We start from the raw sequence: 14,430 nt of genomic DNA on the forward strand, positions 1-14,430 counted from the left end.
TTGTGCGTTCCTTCCTATATTCTTGGTGTCCCCAATCAATGACTCTCAGTGAAATGACTGAAGGAGTGTTTTTCGGACTCTCCACCTACTGTAAGACTCCATTGGAGAGTTCTCATTTTTATGTCATTTGAACTAGCCTTTGATAGCTGAAAGGACGGTGTACGTCCTTTCAAGATACCATGTGCCAAACGAAGCCCTTTTGGCAACTGCCATCATTATCTCCAGGCAGGCATTGATGTTTGAAGGGTGACATCTCAGCCAGAAGGCAGAGGCTGAGCTCGTCTTGTTGCACCAGCTCCCAAAAGAAGCCAAGAAAGGGAGCTGGAACAACAAACCACCCCAACGCCCAGGAAAGCGTTCTTCATGACAGAAGGCTTGAAAATGACACAACATCCTTGTGGCCCAGAACCCCTCTAGAAAATCACTGTTCCATAAAAAAGAGAAACACATGGGAAGTTCCAAGGAGAGGCAATGCCCATGGCCAGTGTACTTGAGAGACGGCCTGAGCGCTCCGGGCAAGACACGCACCGACGGAACCCCTTGGGAAACAGCAGTGATAGTCCTCGCCGTCGTAAGGGTTTCCTCTGGGGACAACCTGCCCTGGGCACCACACGAGGGAGCAGACCGGCTTCTCTTCCTCTGCCCCCACACCATTCACTCATGAAGGCAGCTCAGGTGTTCTCATGCCCTGCCTGCCTGCCTGCCTGGCTCATCCGTGAGCTGTGACCACCTCCAGGGCAGGACTCCACCTTCTCCTCTCTGTGTACCGTGAATCTGCACACAGTGGGCTTTCAGAACCTTAGGAGACTTGAGCCATTCCCACTCGAGCCAGAACCCTCCCCAGGAAGGAAAACAGCTGTGGAGTCATTTTGGCCCCAGCACTGGTTCTGAAAGCCTGGCGGCTCCTACAGCCTCTACGGTGTGAAGAGGGAGGTCCCTTTTGACAGAGCTTTCCGGCTCTCAGATCTAAGCTGTTGTTTCACTGTCAGCTGTGTCTCTTCCGTTGCAGCCAGGTGGGCCACGCTGCTCCAAAGGAGCTCACAAGCTGAGTTTCAAGGGAGGTATTGAGACGACAGGGATGGCTACAACGTGCTGCAAACTGAGTGAGGGTCCCCACAATCCTCAGCAAAGGTCTGTGGTGTGCAAGTGGGGAGTAGAGGGCCCCCAAGTTCCAAAGGAAGGGAGGTACTCAGGAGCTAGAGCCCTTGGCTGCTGTGGTAGCAGCTGCAGATGGGAGCTCGTCCACAGTGCACTTCGAATGAGGTCATATGAGCGGGACTCCGGAAATGGCTCCGAAATCAAGAGAAAGGGGTCAGGGTATGTGGGAATCCGGCGGGGGTGGGGGGTGGATGAAGGAAGGCGTCCTTCCTCTCTCCCGTGCAATTTGGTTTGGTGAGTCTCAAAGCTACCAGATGGCACTTCCCAAGTCAGGCCCCCGCAGGAATCGGGGTGGGCTGCGTGCCTCGGCCCCTGCCACAGGGACAAGCCACACCAGTGGCCTCCCTGAGCTCCAATGCCCGGATCTGGGGGTTCTGTCTGGGTGCACACCTCCTTGCTGTGGCCAAGCTCCCCCCTTCTCTGAGCACCAGCTTCATCCTCTCGAATGAGGACATCGATTGCTACCTTGGCACGTTACTCTCTTCATCCTCTGAAGACTCATTAGGCTTATCCTACAATTACTAGCTGGCCCGAAGAGATATCTCCTGAATCCAGATTAAGCAGGAGTCTCCCAGGCTCATCTGGCATGTCTTCCCTGAAGTCTGCCAAAACCCACACCCTTGCATTTCCAGGGACTCCCCTTAGCCAGCTGGGCAGAAAACCCAGCATGCTTCAAACAAGCTGACAGACAAGCGGGAGAGGACTCACGGGCAGACGGCTTCCCTCAGGTCTCGGGTGGAGCTCTGGGACCACAGCAGCAACGGGCCATCCCAGCCCCTGGGCTCAGCAGCGCCCTCATTCTCAGGCCGGCGGCTCTGCCCTGAGGGGAGCAGGAAGGTCACCAACTGCCGCAGGCGGACCTCACGCCCCTCCCACTGCTGGAGCCTGACCTCCCCCGGCCCCACCCCTTCCCCTACCCCAGCAGGACGAGAGCTCGTCTTCCCCTGGCTTCCAACGGGAGGCCCGGCCCTGGGCCCCGATTGGGCACTGCCCCAGCCCGGAGCCAATCACAGTGGCCAGGGAGGTGGAACGCACCGATTGCCCAGGGCCAGGTCATGTGACCATACTCCCCAGGAAACTCAAAGATTACCAAGGTTCCCTAAGAAACCAATGAACAAAATCATCCAGTAAAGGCAAACCGTACTTTTTAATGAGGCCAATGTCACAGAAAAAAAAAAAAAAAGCTTCACAATGAACTGCTCAAGGAAGCTACTAAATAAACTTTCAGAAAAGTTTAGTAGTTTTTTTTTTTTAATAGGGTGACGGAGAGCTATACCTTTCCCATCTATGTGAAATTAGGTTTAAAGTAGAGTTCCCTTGGCTGTTATATAAGACAAAAAACCCCACATCACCCCCTTTCACTCCCCCCCACCCCCAAAAAGTGTTTTAATCTATTGAATTTTTGTGTCCTCAGTTGTGTCTGATTCACGGCAACCCACGAACTCTACACAGCCAGGCTCTTCCGTCCATGGAATTCAGGGCAATTTTTTCTGTCCCAGTAAGTGCCCACCCTGGGTGATCCAAAGGCAAGGGTTCAGAGGCTCCTGAGAGACTAACTCCTTTCAGCTGAGCACAGAGCTGGCTCCTCACTGGGATGCCTGTGGCCTGGGGCTCCCAGAGGGGAGAGCAGCACTCGCCCCACCGTGTGGTCACTGCTGGAAATGCAGGCTGCTCCTCACTCCCCCTTGACAGTGTCCCTGAGGGCAGAACAGTGTGAATCGAATCAAGGTGGAAATGCAAACTCCAATGCAACCAAACTTCCCACAAGGTCTCCAAAGCCACTCAGGAACAGGGAATTGGAAACTGCAGGGGATGACATGAATGGAGATGGGGACTTGACACCTTACACCGAGTTCACTTCCAGTTGTCCCTAGACAAACTTGCCATGAAAACTTGTCACAAATCTAGAAGAACAATGAGCAGAAACCGGACACGTGCTTTGAGTCTTCACACACAAAACTAAAAGGCAGTCCACAGAAAAACCCAGAGAATACAGTGGACTTTGCAAAATCAAAGATATCTTCTGTGGGAAAGACCTCATGACAAAAGCAAAAGACAGGTCATACATCATGAGACGAATGAGTGGAAACACAAAGCTTATCAAGGATGTGTCTCCAAACAGACAAAGAACACCAACACAACAAGCCTGTGAAAACTAGGGAAAGGTCTGAAGGGACACCAGATGGAGGAAGACACACACAGAGTATCCCGGATGATGTCCAGCACTGAGGGCCTGAAGAAACAACAGTCTAGTTGCACCCCCTCAGGCCTGTGTGACCCTGGATGAGGCCTCTGTTTCCCGGTGGCTCTGAGACATGGACAGGGAGGAAGGGGAAGAGAAGTCACTTGCATTTCTAATACTCACAGCAAAGTCTTCCAATGAGAAGGGAATTATCACCCCCACTGACAATGCCATTCACTGAAGTGATACCCACGAGTCCATCTACCCCAGAAGGGAAGGATGGACCTGTTCTCACAAAACGGCGAGAGATGGAAGAAGGAAGATCAAGCCCACACCAATCACTGGAAAGAGAAGCTGTGCTCAGGCCTTGAACGAATTCCTATTGGGAAAATGATGTCACAGCCCCACAAGGCAATCCACAGCTTCGATGCTATTCCTCCCAAAATGCCAATGCATTTTCGCACCGAACAAAGAATTGCAAAAGGGGTTACGGAAACAGAAAAGAGCCTAAACTGTCAATACAACCCAAAGAAAAAGCCCCGATACGGACATCCAAGGTTGTGTGAAAGGAAATTAGACGACCAAACTAGGATCCTCAGGAGAATATCGGAGAAGGCAATGGCGACCCACTCCAGTACTCTTGCCTGGAAAATTCCCTGGATGGAGGAGCCTGGTAGACTGCAGGCCATGGGGTCGCGCAGAGTCAGACACGACTGAAGTGACTTAGCCGCAGCAGCAGCAGCAGGACAGTATGCTATTGGGAATACAACAACACACACAGATCCAGATCGATGGAATAACGTTGAGGGTCCAGAAACAAACCCCAGCATCCACGGTCAACTCATCTCTGACACAGAAGGGGAGAATATCCAAATGGGAACAAGAAAGCCTCTTCAATCAATGTCCATGGGAAAACCAGACAGCTACATCTGAAGAACGTTATTGGTTTTGATCTCAGACCACCTCATTATCGGGGAAAAACCTCACCCTAAAGACTGATGTCATGAGATAGCTAGAAAGAAGCGTAGGTCAAAGGCTCCTTAACATCAGAGTCTCCTTGCCATTTGCTGGGCGGAGGTCGAAATGGGTCTCTTCAAGTAAGGGAAAGAGGTAAACGAAGTACACCAATGGGTTTCCATCCAATGGAACCTCTTCACAACAGAGAAGCTAAGCATTCACAAATGCAAAAGATAGGAAACGGAACACGAGAGACTCCTTGTAAGTGGTGTATCTGAGAAGGGGTTCATATGGAAAGAGACGAAGAATGCACAGCACTCAGATTCCAAGAAACACCACCACCACCCTTGACCCTTCCCCCATGACCAACTCCGACCTAAAGCCTTTCTCTCCCTCTAACCTATCCCTAAGACATAACCCTCATCCAATCATATACATGTGCACCCCTAGCATCCATCCATCCACACACGAGAGAGAAAGAGGAAGACACAGACGGAATTGAGAAAGGAAAAGAGAGGGACACAGCCAGAGAGAGACACGCAACCAAAGAGAGGAAGGGAGTCGATGGTCCAGACTTTTCCTCAATCTGTCTCGAAGGTAGAAGCAATGACAGCGCCCTTCCACCCCAGAAGGGGGAAAAGGACGGAAGGTTTGGAGAGGAAAAGACAAGAACGCAGGGAGCCATTAGAAGCTCAGCCACCCGCAGAAGCCGAGCTGGGACACTTGAACAGAATCTCAATGGAAACAGAGGACCAGAAAGTTGGCTACTCTTTTCTATAAGAGAGGGAGACCTTCGAGTCTTCCTTTCGGTCCTCCAACTTGGATGCGGGGTCTCAAAACAGTCAGGAGGGGGAGTGCCTTTTCCTGGGTACCACGGCGCATCCAGGCCTCGTTCTGCCCCATTCTGTGCTGTGTCAGCCCTGGATGGAATCTTTCTTTCTGAAGTCTCAGCGCACGAGCTCCACGTGATATCGGCCCCAGGTGGAAAGGCATGGAGCTGCTCGTAGGCCGACAGGCCTAGGAAGCAGATGGGAGAATGACCCCCACTCTGCAGTTGGAGAGACTGGGGCAACCCTGAGGGGCATATGCTTGTCCAGGGCCACACCACTTATGAGAAGAAGGAGCCTGGTCTGAGAGCAGCCGGGTCGTCGGAGCTCAGGCCCTGGCTGCACACAGGCCTCCCCAGGGCTGTGGGCTGGGCTGTGTGGGTGTCACTGTGCCTGCGCATGGCCTAAGGGGGGTGGTCGAGCAGTCAGAAACCCAGAGATTCCCTTGGGAAGTTTTGGGGAAGGGACCTCAGCACGAACCCCAGGAGATGATGTCACCTGCCGGCAACAGAACACAACAGAACCCACGACCCGGTATCCAGGCCTCCAGAGCGGAGAGGAGCCCCCAGCCAGATCACTTGCTGCCAAGATGTTCTGCTGTTTGCCCCTGCCCAGAGGCTGGGGCCTCAGGAGTGCTCACAGGCAGTGTGCGCGGGCACCCTGTCGACGTTGGCTCAGGGCACCCCCGAGAGGCCTCTGGCCCTTTGCCCGGAGAAACAGAAAGGTAACACGGGGAGCCCCAGGCCAGGCCAGGCCACCTCTGCCATGCCACCCGGAAACACCGGGTCCTTTGCCTGTGTGTGGGGATGCGGGTTTCTCGGGGTGTGTCTCCCTCAAGGAAGCCCAGGCGGATGTGGGGTCAGAAGCCTGCGGACAAGTTGTGTCCACACCCCAGGGGAGAGCAGGCTGGGCGGGATGGGGAGAGTGTGGGCAGCGGCGGCCGCCCAGGCTGACCTCACACCCTCAGGTGGGTCTCTTTCCTCCCGGGTGGGGATCTGAGCAGACACACGTCTCTGAGCCTTCTGGGAAGAGAAGTTCGAGCAGGCAGAAGCAGCGGCTCCACTGGCCAGGCCCAGCTCGGAAAACTCCCAGCATGGCTGGCTGACGGTCACTGTCGTTGCAGAGCTTCCCACGTGATGAGGCCGAGGACGGGGACACCCCATCCACCTCCCGGAGGGAGGGGTCGGAGGACTACCCCCCCGCCCGTGAGGCCCAGTACAGGCTCCAGGTGAGCGTGCACACGGAGGCATCAGCCCCAACGGGGGAGAAGCGGAGGCGGGGAAGGCCTGCTGCCGAGACACCGCCCAGGATACAGCCGGCGGCCCAGTCTGAGGCTGCCACGGAGCTCAGCACACCCGGCTCCGACCCAGAGTCCCGAGAACCCCGGCCTCTGAGGCAGCAGGAGGACCTGGAGCCCAGCACGCCAGAGCACAGAGGTGAGGACGCTGGGGCTGGTGCACGGGAGTGTGTGGGGAGGGGGTGCTGAGCTACACAGGGGCGAGTCCCCGAAAGCTGCTGCTGGGCCTGCAGCAAGCGCTGGCCTCACACCCCCCGCCCCCCATCTTGCACACTTCAGTCCCAAAAGACATCCGACGCCGGGTATTCTTTGGGAATCTCTTGGAAGCTTTCTTTCCCGGGATACGCACATGCCAAGGCTGGCCTGTGGGCAAACTTTGCTTCTCCCCCAGCTCTAGCACTGGCCTCCAACTGGAACCAGGCTCCACTTCCCAGACCTGTCCCCACACAGGTGGTGGCTCCAGGTGCAGGACCCAGGGATCCACCGAGGGCAGATGGAGAAGCGAGACTTGCCCTCGCAGAGACACCAGGCCAGCTGGGTACTGGCCAGCACACCGGGCAGATCGGATCTCCCTGCCTGCAGGACCCCCAGTCCCAGGCACTGATGTCCCACCCCCTCAGCCAGAACCTCCACCTCCACGTGCACCTGTACCTGCTCGGGCTCTGGCAGGAGAACCCGAGGCAGAGGAGGAGTCACCGCCTCGGCAGGGAGAGCCTGCCCTGGCTGCCGCGCAACACCCAGACGCCCACGATCACTCACCCAGCCCTGCAGGGAGAACGAGCCCCCGCTCTGGACAGAGACCCAGAGCCCTTGCCGGAAACACCACGTCCAGGGGAGCGGTCGGCTCTGCAGCCTCCATCCCTGTCTGCTCACCGTGGACGCCGGCAACTCGGTCTGCCCCCAGGGGACGTGGAGTTCCTTTCCCCTGAACTGCTTTGCATTTGGTTTGTTTCCACCTTTCTGGTGATGTTTACTTTTTTGTATGGTTTCCTGGATTTTTGTTGGTTAAGTTGGGATTAGTAAACTTTTTCATCATTGTTGCAATTTGGGAACACTGTTGTGTAACTCTGGTGATACTGTGGTACCATCACCACTTTGTAGTTTCAGACCCGTTTGATCTTTATGCCCCACCCCCCAACAAAGCCTGGATTCAAGGCAAGCACGCCCTGTTCATCCCTTCCCCCGATCCTGAACACAATTTCATCTTTTCTTTGTGCGTTCCTTCCTATATTCTTGGTGTCCCCAATCAATGACTCTCAGTGAAATGACTGAAGGAGTGTTTTTCGGACTCTCCACCTACTGTAAGACTCCATTGGAGAGTTCTCATTTTTATGTCATTTGAACTAGCCTTTGATAGCTGAAAGGACGGTGTACGTCCTTTCAAGATACCATGTGCCAAACGAAGCCCTTTTGGCAACTGCCATCATTATCTCCAGGCAGGCATTGATGTTTGAAGGGTGACATCTCAGCCAGAAGGCAGAGGCTGAGCTCGTCTTGTTGCACCAGCTCCCAAAAGAAGCCAAGAAAGGGAGCTGGAACAACAAACCACCCCAACGCCCAGGAAAGCGTTCTTCATGACAGAAGGCTTGAAAATGACACAACATCCTTGTGGCCCAGAACCCCTCTAGAAAATCACTGTTCCATAAAAAAGAGAAACACATGGGAAGTTCCAAGGAGAGGCAATGCCCATGGCCAGTGTACTTGAGAGACGGCCTGAGCGCTCCGGGCAAGACACGCACCGACGGAACCCCTTGGGAAACAGCAGTGATAGTCCTCGCCGTCGTAAGGGTTTCCTCTGGGGACAACCTGCCCTGGGCACCACACGAGGGAGCAGACCGGCTTCTCTTCCTCTGCCCCCACACCATTCACTCATGAAGGCAGCTCAGGTGTTCTCATGCCCTGCCTGCCTGCCTGCCTGGCTCATCCGTGAGCTGTGACCACCTCCAGGGCAGGACTCCACCTTCTCCTCTCTGTGTACCGTGAATCTGCACACAGTGGGCTTTCAGAACCTTAGGAGACTTGAGCCATTCCCACTCGAGCCAGAACCCTCCCCAGGAAGGAAAACAGCTGTGGAGTCATTTTGGCCCCAGCACTGGTTCTGAAAGCCTGGCGGCTCCTACAGCCTCTACGGTGTGAAGAGGGAGGTCCCTTTTGACAGAGCTTTCCGGCTCTCAGATCTAAGCTGTTGTTTCACTGTCAGCTGTGTCTCTTCCGTTGCAGCCAGGTGGGCCACGCTGCTCCAAAGGAGCTCACAAGCTGAGTTTCAAGGGAGGTATTGAGACGACAGGGATGGCTACAACGTGCTGCAAACTGAGTGAGGGTCCCCACAATCCTCAGCAAAGGTCTGTGGTGTGCAAGTGGGGAGTAGAGGGCCCCCAAGTTCCAAAGGAAGGGAGGTACTCAGGAGCTAGAGCCCTTGGCTGCTGTGGTAGCAGCTGCAGATGGGAGCTCGTCCACAGTGCACTTCGAATGAGGTCATATGAGCGGGACTCCGGAAATGGCTCCGAAATCAAGAGAAAGGGGTCAGGGTATGTGGGAATCCGGCGGGGGTGGGGGGTGGATGAAGGAAGGCGTCCTTCCTCTCTCCCGTGCAATTTGGTTTGGTGAGTCTCAAAGCTACCAGATGGCACTTCCCAAGTCAGGCCCCCGCAGGAATCGGGGTGGGCTGCGTGCCTCGGCCCCTGCCACAGGGACAAGCCACACCAGTGGCCTCCCTGAGCTCCAATGCCCGGATCTGGGGGTTCTGTCTGGGTGCACACCTCCTTGCTGTGGCCAAGCTCCCCCCTTCTCTGAGCACCAGCTTCATCCTCTCGAATGAGGACATCGATTGCTACCTTGGCACGTTACTCTCTTCATCCTCTGAAGACTCATTAGGCTTATCCTACAATTACTAGCTGGCCCGAAGAGATATCTCCTGAATCCAGATTAAGCAGGAGTCTCCCAGGCTCATCTGGCATGTCTTCCCTGAAGTCTGCCAAAACCCACACCCTTGCATTTCCAGGGACTCCCCTTAGCCAGCTGGGCAGAAAACCCAGCATGCTTCAAACAAGCTGACAGACAAGCGGGAGAGGACTCACGGGCAGACGGCTTCCCTCAGGTCTCGGGTGGAGCTCTGGGACCACAGCAGCAACGGGCCATCCCAGCCCCTGGGCTCAGCAGCGCCCTCATTCTCAGGCCGGCGGCTCTGCCCTGAGGGGAGCAGGAAGGTCACCAACTGCCGCAGGCGGACCTCACGCCCCTCCCACTGCTGGAGCCTGACCTCCCCCGGCCCCACCCCTTCCCCTACCCCAGCAGGACGAGAGCTCGTCTTCCCCTGGCTTCCAACGGGAGGCCCGGCCCTGGGCCCCGATTGGGCACTGCCCCAGCCCGGAGCCAATCACAGTGGCCAGGGAGGTGGAACGCACCGATTGCCCAGGGCCAGGTCATGTGACCATACTCCCCAGGAAACTCAAAGATTACCAAGGTTCCCTAAGAAACCAATGAACAAAATCATCCAGTAAAGGCAAACCGTACTTTTTAATGAGGCCAATGTCACAGAAAAAAAAAAAAAAAGCTTCACAATGAACTGCTCAAGGAAGCTACTAAATAAACTTTCAGAAAAGTTTAGTAGTTTTTTTTTTTTAATAGGGTGACGGAGAGCTATACCTTTCCCATCTATGTGAAATTAGGTTTAAAGTAGAGTTCCCTTGGCTGTTATATAAGACAAAAAACCCCACATCACCCCCTTTCACTCCCCCCCACCCCCAAAAAGTGTTTTAATCTATTGAATTTTTGTGTCCTCAGTTGTGTCTGATTCACGGCAACCCACGAACTCTACACAGCCAGGCTCTTCCGTCCATGGAATTCAGGGCAATTTTTTCTGTCCCAGTAAGTGCCCACCCTGGGTGATCCAAAGGCAAGGGTTCAGAGGCTCCTGAGAGACTAACTCCTTTCAGCTGAGCACAGAGCTGGCTCCTCACTGGGATGCCTGTGGCCTGGGGCTCCCAGAGGGGAGAGCAGCACTCGCCCCACCGTGTGGTCACTGCTGGAAATGCAGGCTGCTCCTCACTCCCCCTTGACAGTGTCCCTGAGGGCAGAACAGTGTGAATCGAATCAAGGTGGAAATGCAAACTCCAATGCAACCAAACTTCCCACAAGGTCTCCAAAGCCACTCAGGAACAGGGAATTGGAAACTGCAGGGGATGACATGAATGGAGATGGGGACTTGACACCTTACACCGAGTTCACTTCCAGTTGTCCCTAGACAAACTTGCCATGAAAACTTGTCACAAATCTAGAAGAACAATGAGCAGAAACCGGACACGTGCTTTGAGTCTTCACACACAAAACTAAAAGGCAGTCCACAGAAAAACCCAGAGAATACAGTGGACTTTGCAAAATCAAAGATATCTTCTGTGGGAAAGACCTCATGACAAAAGCAAAAGACAGGTCATACATCATGAGACGAATGAGTGGAAACACAAAGCTTATCAAGGATGTGTCTCCAAACAGACAAAGAACACCAACACAACAAGCCTGTGAAAACTAGGGAAAGGTCTGAAGGGACACCAGATGGAGGAAGACACACACAGAGTATCCCGGATGATGTCCAGCACTGAGGGCCTGAAGAAACAACAGTCTAGTTGCACCCCCTCAGGCCTGTGTGACCCTGGATGAGGCCTCTGTTTCCCGGTGGCTCTGAGACATGGACAGGGAGGAAGGGGAAGAGAAGTCACTTGCATTTCTAATACTCACAGCAAAGTCTTCCAATGAGAAGGGAATTATCACCCCCACTGACAATGCCATTCACTGAAGTGATACCCACGAGTCCATCTACCCCAGAAGGGAAGGATGGACCTGTTCTCACAAAACGGCGAGAGATGGAAGAAGGAAGATCAAGCCCACACCAATCACTGGAAAGAGAAGCTGTGCTCAGGCCTTGAACGAATTCCTATTGGGAAAATGATGTCACAGCCCCACAAGGCAATCCACAGCTTCGATGCTATTCCTCCCAAAATGCCAATGCATTTTCGCACCGAACAAAGAATTGCAAAAGGGGTTACGGAAACAGAAAAGAGCCTAAACTGTCAATACAACCCAAAGAAAAAGCCCCGATACGGACATCCAAGGTTGTGTGAAAGGAAATTAGACGACCAAACTAGGATCCTCAGGAGAATATCGGAGAAGGCAATGGCGACCCACTCCAGTACTCTTGCCTGGAAAATTCCCTGGATGGAGGAGCCTGGTAGACTGCAGGCCATGGGGTCGCGCAGAGTCAGACACGACTGAAGTGACTTAGCCGCAGCAGCAGCAGCAGGACAGTATGCTATTGGGAATACAACAACACACACAGATCCAGATCGATGGAATAACGTTGAGGGTCCAGAAACAAACCCCAGCATCCACGGTCAACTCATCTCTGACACAGAAGGGGAGAATATCCAAATGGGAACAAGAAAGCCTCTTCAATCAATGTCCATGGGAAAACCAGACAGCTACATCTGAAGAACGTTATTGGTTTTGATCTCAGACCACCTCATTATCGGGGAAAAACCTCACCCTAAAGACTGATGTCATGAGATAGCTAGAAAGAAGCGTAGGTCAAAGGCTCCTTAACATCAGAGTCTCCTTGCCATTTGCTGGGCGGAGGTCGAAATGGGTCTCTTCAAGTAAGGGAAAGAGGTAAACGAAGTACACCAATGGGTTTCCATCCAATGGAACCTCTTCACAACAGAGAAGCTAAGCATTCACAAATGCAAAAGATAGGAAACGGAACACGAGAGACTCCTTGTAAGTGGTGTATCTGAGAAGGGGTTCATATGGAAAGAGACGAAGAATGCACAGCACTCAGATTCCAAGAAACACCACCACCACCCTTGACCCTTCCCCCATGACCAACTCCGACCTAAAGCCTTTCTCTCCCTCTAACCTATCCCTAAGACATAACCCTCATCCAATCATATACATGTGCACCCCTAGCATCCATCCATCCACACACGAGAGAGAAAGAGGAAGACACAGACGGAATTGAGAAAGGAAAAGAGAGGGACACAGCCAGAGAGAGACACGCAACCAAAGAGAGGAAGGGAGTCGATGGTCCAGACTTTTCCTCAATCTGTCTCGAAGGTAGAAGCAATGACAGCGCCCTTCCACCCCAGAAGGGGGAAAAGGACGGAAGGTTTGGAGAGGAAAAGACAAGAACGCAGGGAGCCATTAGAAGCTCAGCCACCCGCAGAAGCCGAGCTGGGACACTTGAACAGAATCTCAATGGAAACAGAGGACCAGAAAGTTGGCTACTCTTTTCTATAAGAGAGGGAGACCTTCGAGTCTTCCTTTCGGTCCTCCAACTTGGATGCGGGGTCTCAAAACAGTCAGGAGGGGGAGTGCCTTTTCCTGGGTACCACGGCGCATCCAGGCCTCGTTCTGCCCCATTCTGTGCTGTGTCAGCCCTGGATGGAATCTTTCTTTCTGAAGTCTCAGCGCACGAGCTCCACGTGATATCGGCCCCAGGTGGAAAGGCATGGAGCTGCTCGTAGGCCGACAGGCCTAGGAAGCAGATGGGAGAATGACCCCCACTCTGCAGTTGGAGAGACTGGGGCAACCCTGAGGGGCATATGCTTGTCCAGGGCCACACCACTTATGAGAAGAAGGAGCCTGGTCTGAGAGCAGCCGGGTCGTCGGAGCTCAGGCCCTGGCTGCACACAGGCCTCCCCAGGGCTGTGGGCTGGGCTGTGTGGGTGTCACTGTGCCTGCGCATGGCCTAAGGGGGGTGGTCGAGCAGTCAGAAACCCAGAGATTCCCTTGGGAAGTTTTGGGGAAGGGACCTCAGCACGAACCCCAGGAGATGATGTCACCTGCCGGCAACAGAACACAACAGAACCCACGACCCGGTATCCAGGCCTCCAGAGCGGAGAGGAGCCCCCAGCCAGATCACTTGCTGCCAAGATGTTCTGCTGTTTGCCCCTGCCCAGAGGCTGGGGCCTCAGGAGTGCTCACAGGCAGTGTGCGCGGGCACCCTGTCGACGTTGGCTCAGGGCACCCCCGAGAGGCCTCTGGCCCTTTGCCCGGAGAAACAGAAAGGTAACACGGGGAGCCCCAGGCCAGGCCAGGCCACCTCTCCCATGCCACCCGGAAACACCGGGTCCTTTGCCTGTGTGTGGGGATGCGGGTTTCTCGGGGTGTGTCTCCCTCAAGGAAGCCCAGGCGGATGTGGGGTCAGAAGCCTGCGGACAAGTTGTGTCCACACCCCAGGGGAGAGCAGGCTGGGCGGGATGGGGAGAGTGCGGGCAGCGGCGGCCGCCCAGGCTGACCTCACACCCTCAGGTGGGTCTCTTTCCTCCCGGGTGGGGATCTGAGCAGACACACGTCTCTGAGCCTTCTGGGAAGAGAAGTTCGAGCAGGCAGAAGCAGCGGCTCCACTGGCCAGGCCCAGCTCGGAAAACTCCCAGCATGGCTGGCTGACGGTCACTGTCGTTGCAGAGCTTCCCACGTGATGAGGCCGAGGACGGGGACACCCCATCCACCTCCCGGAGGGAGGGGTCGGAGGACCACCCCCCCGCCCGTGAGGCCCAGTGCAGGCTCCAGGTGAGCGTGCACACGGAGGCATCAGCCCCAACGGGGGAGAAGCGGAGGCGGGGAAGGCCTGCTGCCGAGACACCGCCCAGGATACAGCCGGCGGCCCAGTCTGAGGCTGCCACGGAGCTCAGCACACCCGGCTCCGACCCAGAGTCCCGAGAACCCCGGCCTCTGAGGCAGCAGGAGGACCTGGAGCCCAGCACGCCAGAGCACAGAGGTGAGGACGCTGGGGCTGGTGCACGGGAGTGTGTGGGGAGGGGGTGCTGAGCTACACAGGGGCGAGTCCCCGAAAGCTGCTGCTGGGCCTGCAGCAAGCGCTGGCCTCACACCCCCCGCCCCCCATCTTGCACACTTCAGTCCCAAAAGACATCCGACGCCGGGTATTCTTTGGGAATCTCTTGGAAGCTTTCTTTCCCGGGATACGCACATGCCAAGGCTGGCCTGTGGGCAAACTT

At 54.9% G+C, this 14,430-nt stretch overlaps 1 long non-coding RNA gene across 1 annotated transcript in view; it reads right to left on the minus strand.

Annotated features, from left to right (window-relative positions):
• The window catches only part of LOC145527683 (uncharacterized), a 154,885-nt gene that overhangs the window by 84,184 nt on the left and 56,271 nt on the right, over positions 1–14,430 (minus strand). Inside the window, exons 9-10 of the long non-coding RNA XR_014069852.1 lie at positions 9,499–9,610; positions 1,867–1,978 (exon numbers count right to left, since the gene is read on the minus strand). This is a non-coding gene — a long non-coding RNA (uncharacterized LOC145527683). The remainder of the gene's footprint in view (positions 1–1,866; positions 1,979–9,498; positions 9,611–14,430) is intronic.

This window comes from Giraffa tippelskirchi, chromosome 11, assembly GCF_054371585.1.
Source record: "Giraffa tippelskirchi isolate mGirTip1 chromosome 11, T2T-mGirTip1v1.2.pri, whole genome shotgun sequence".
NCBI lineage: Eukaryota > Metazoa > Chordata > Mammalia > Artiodactyla > Giraffidae > Giraffa > Giraffa tippelskirchi.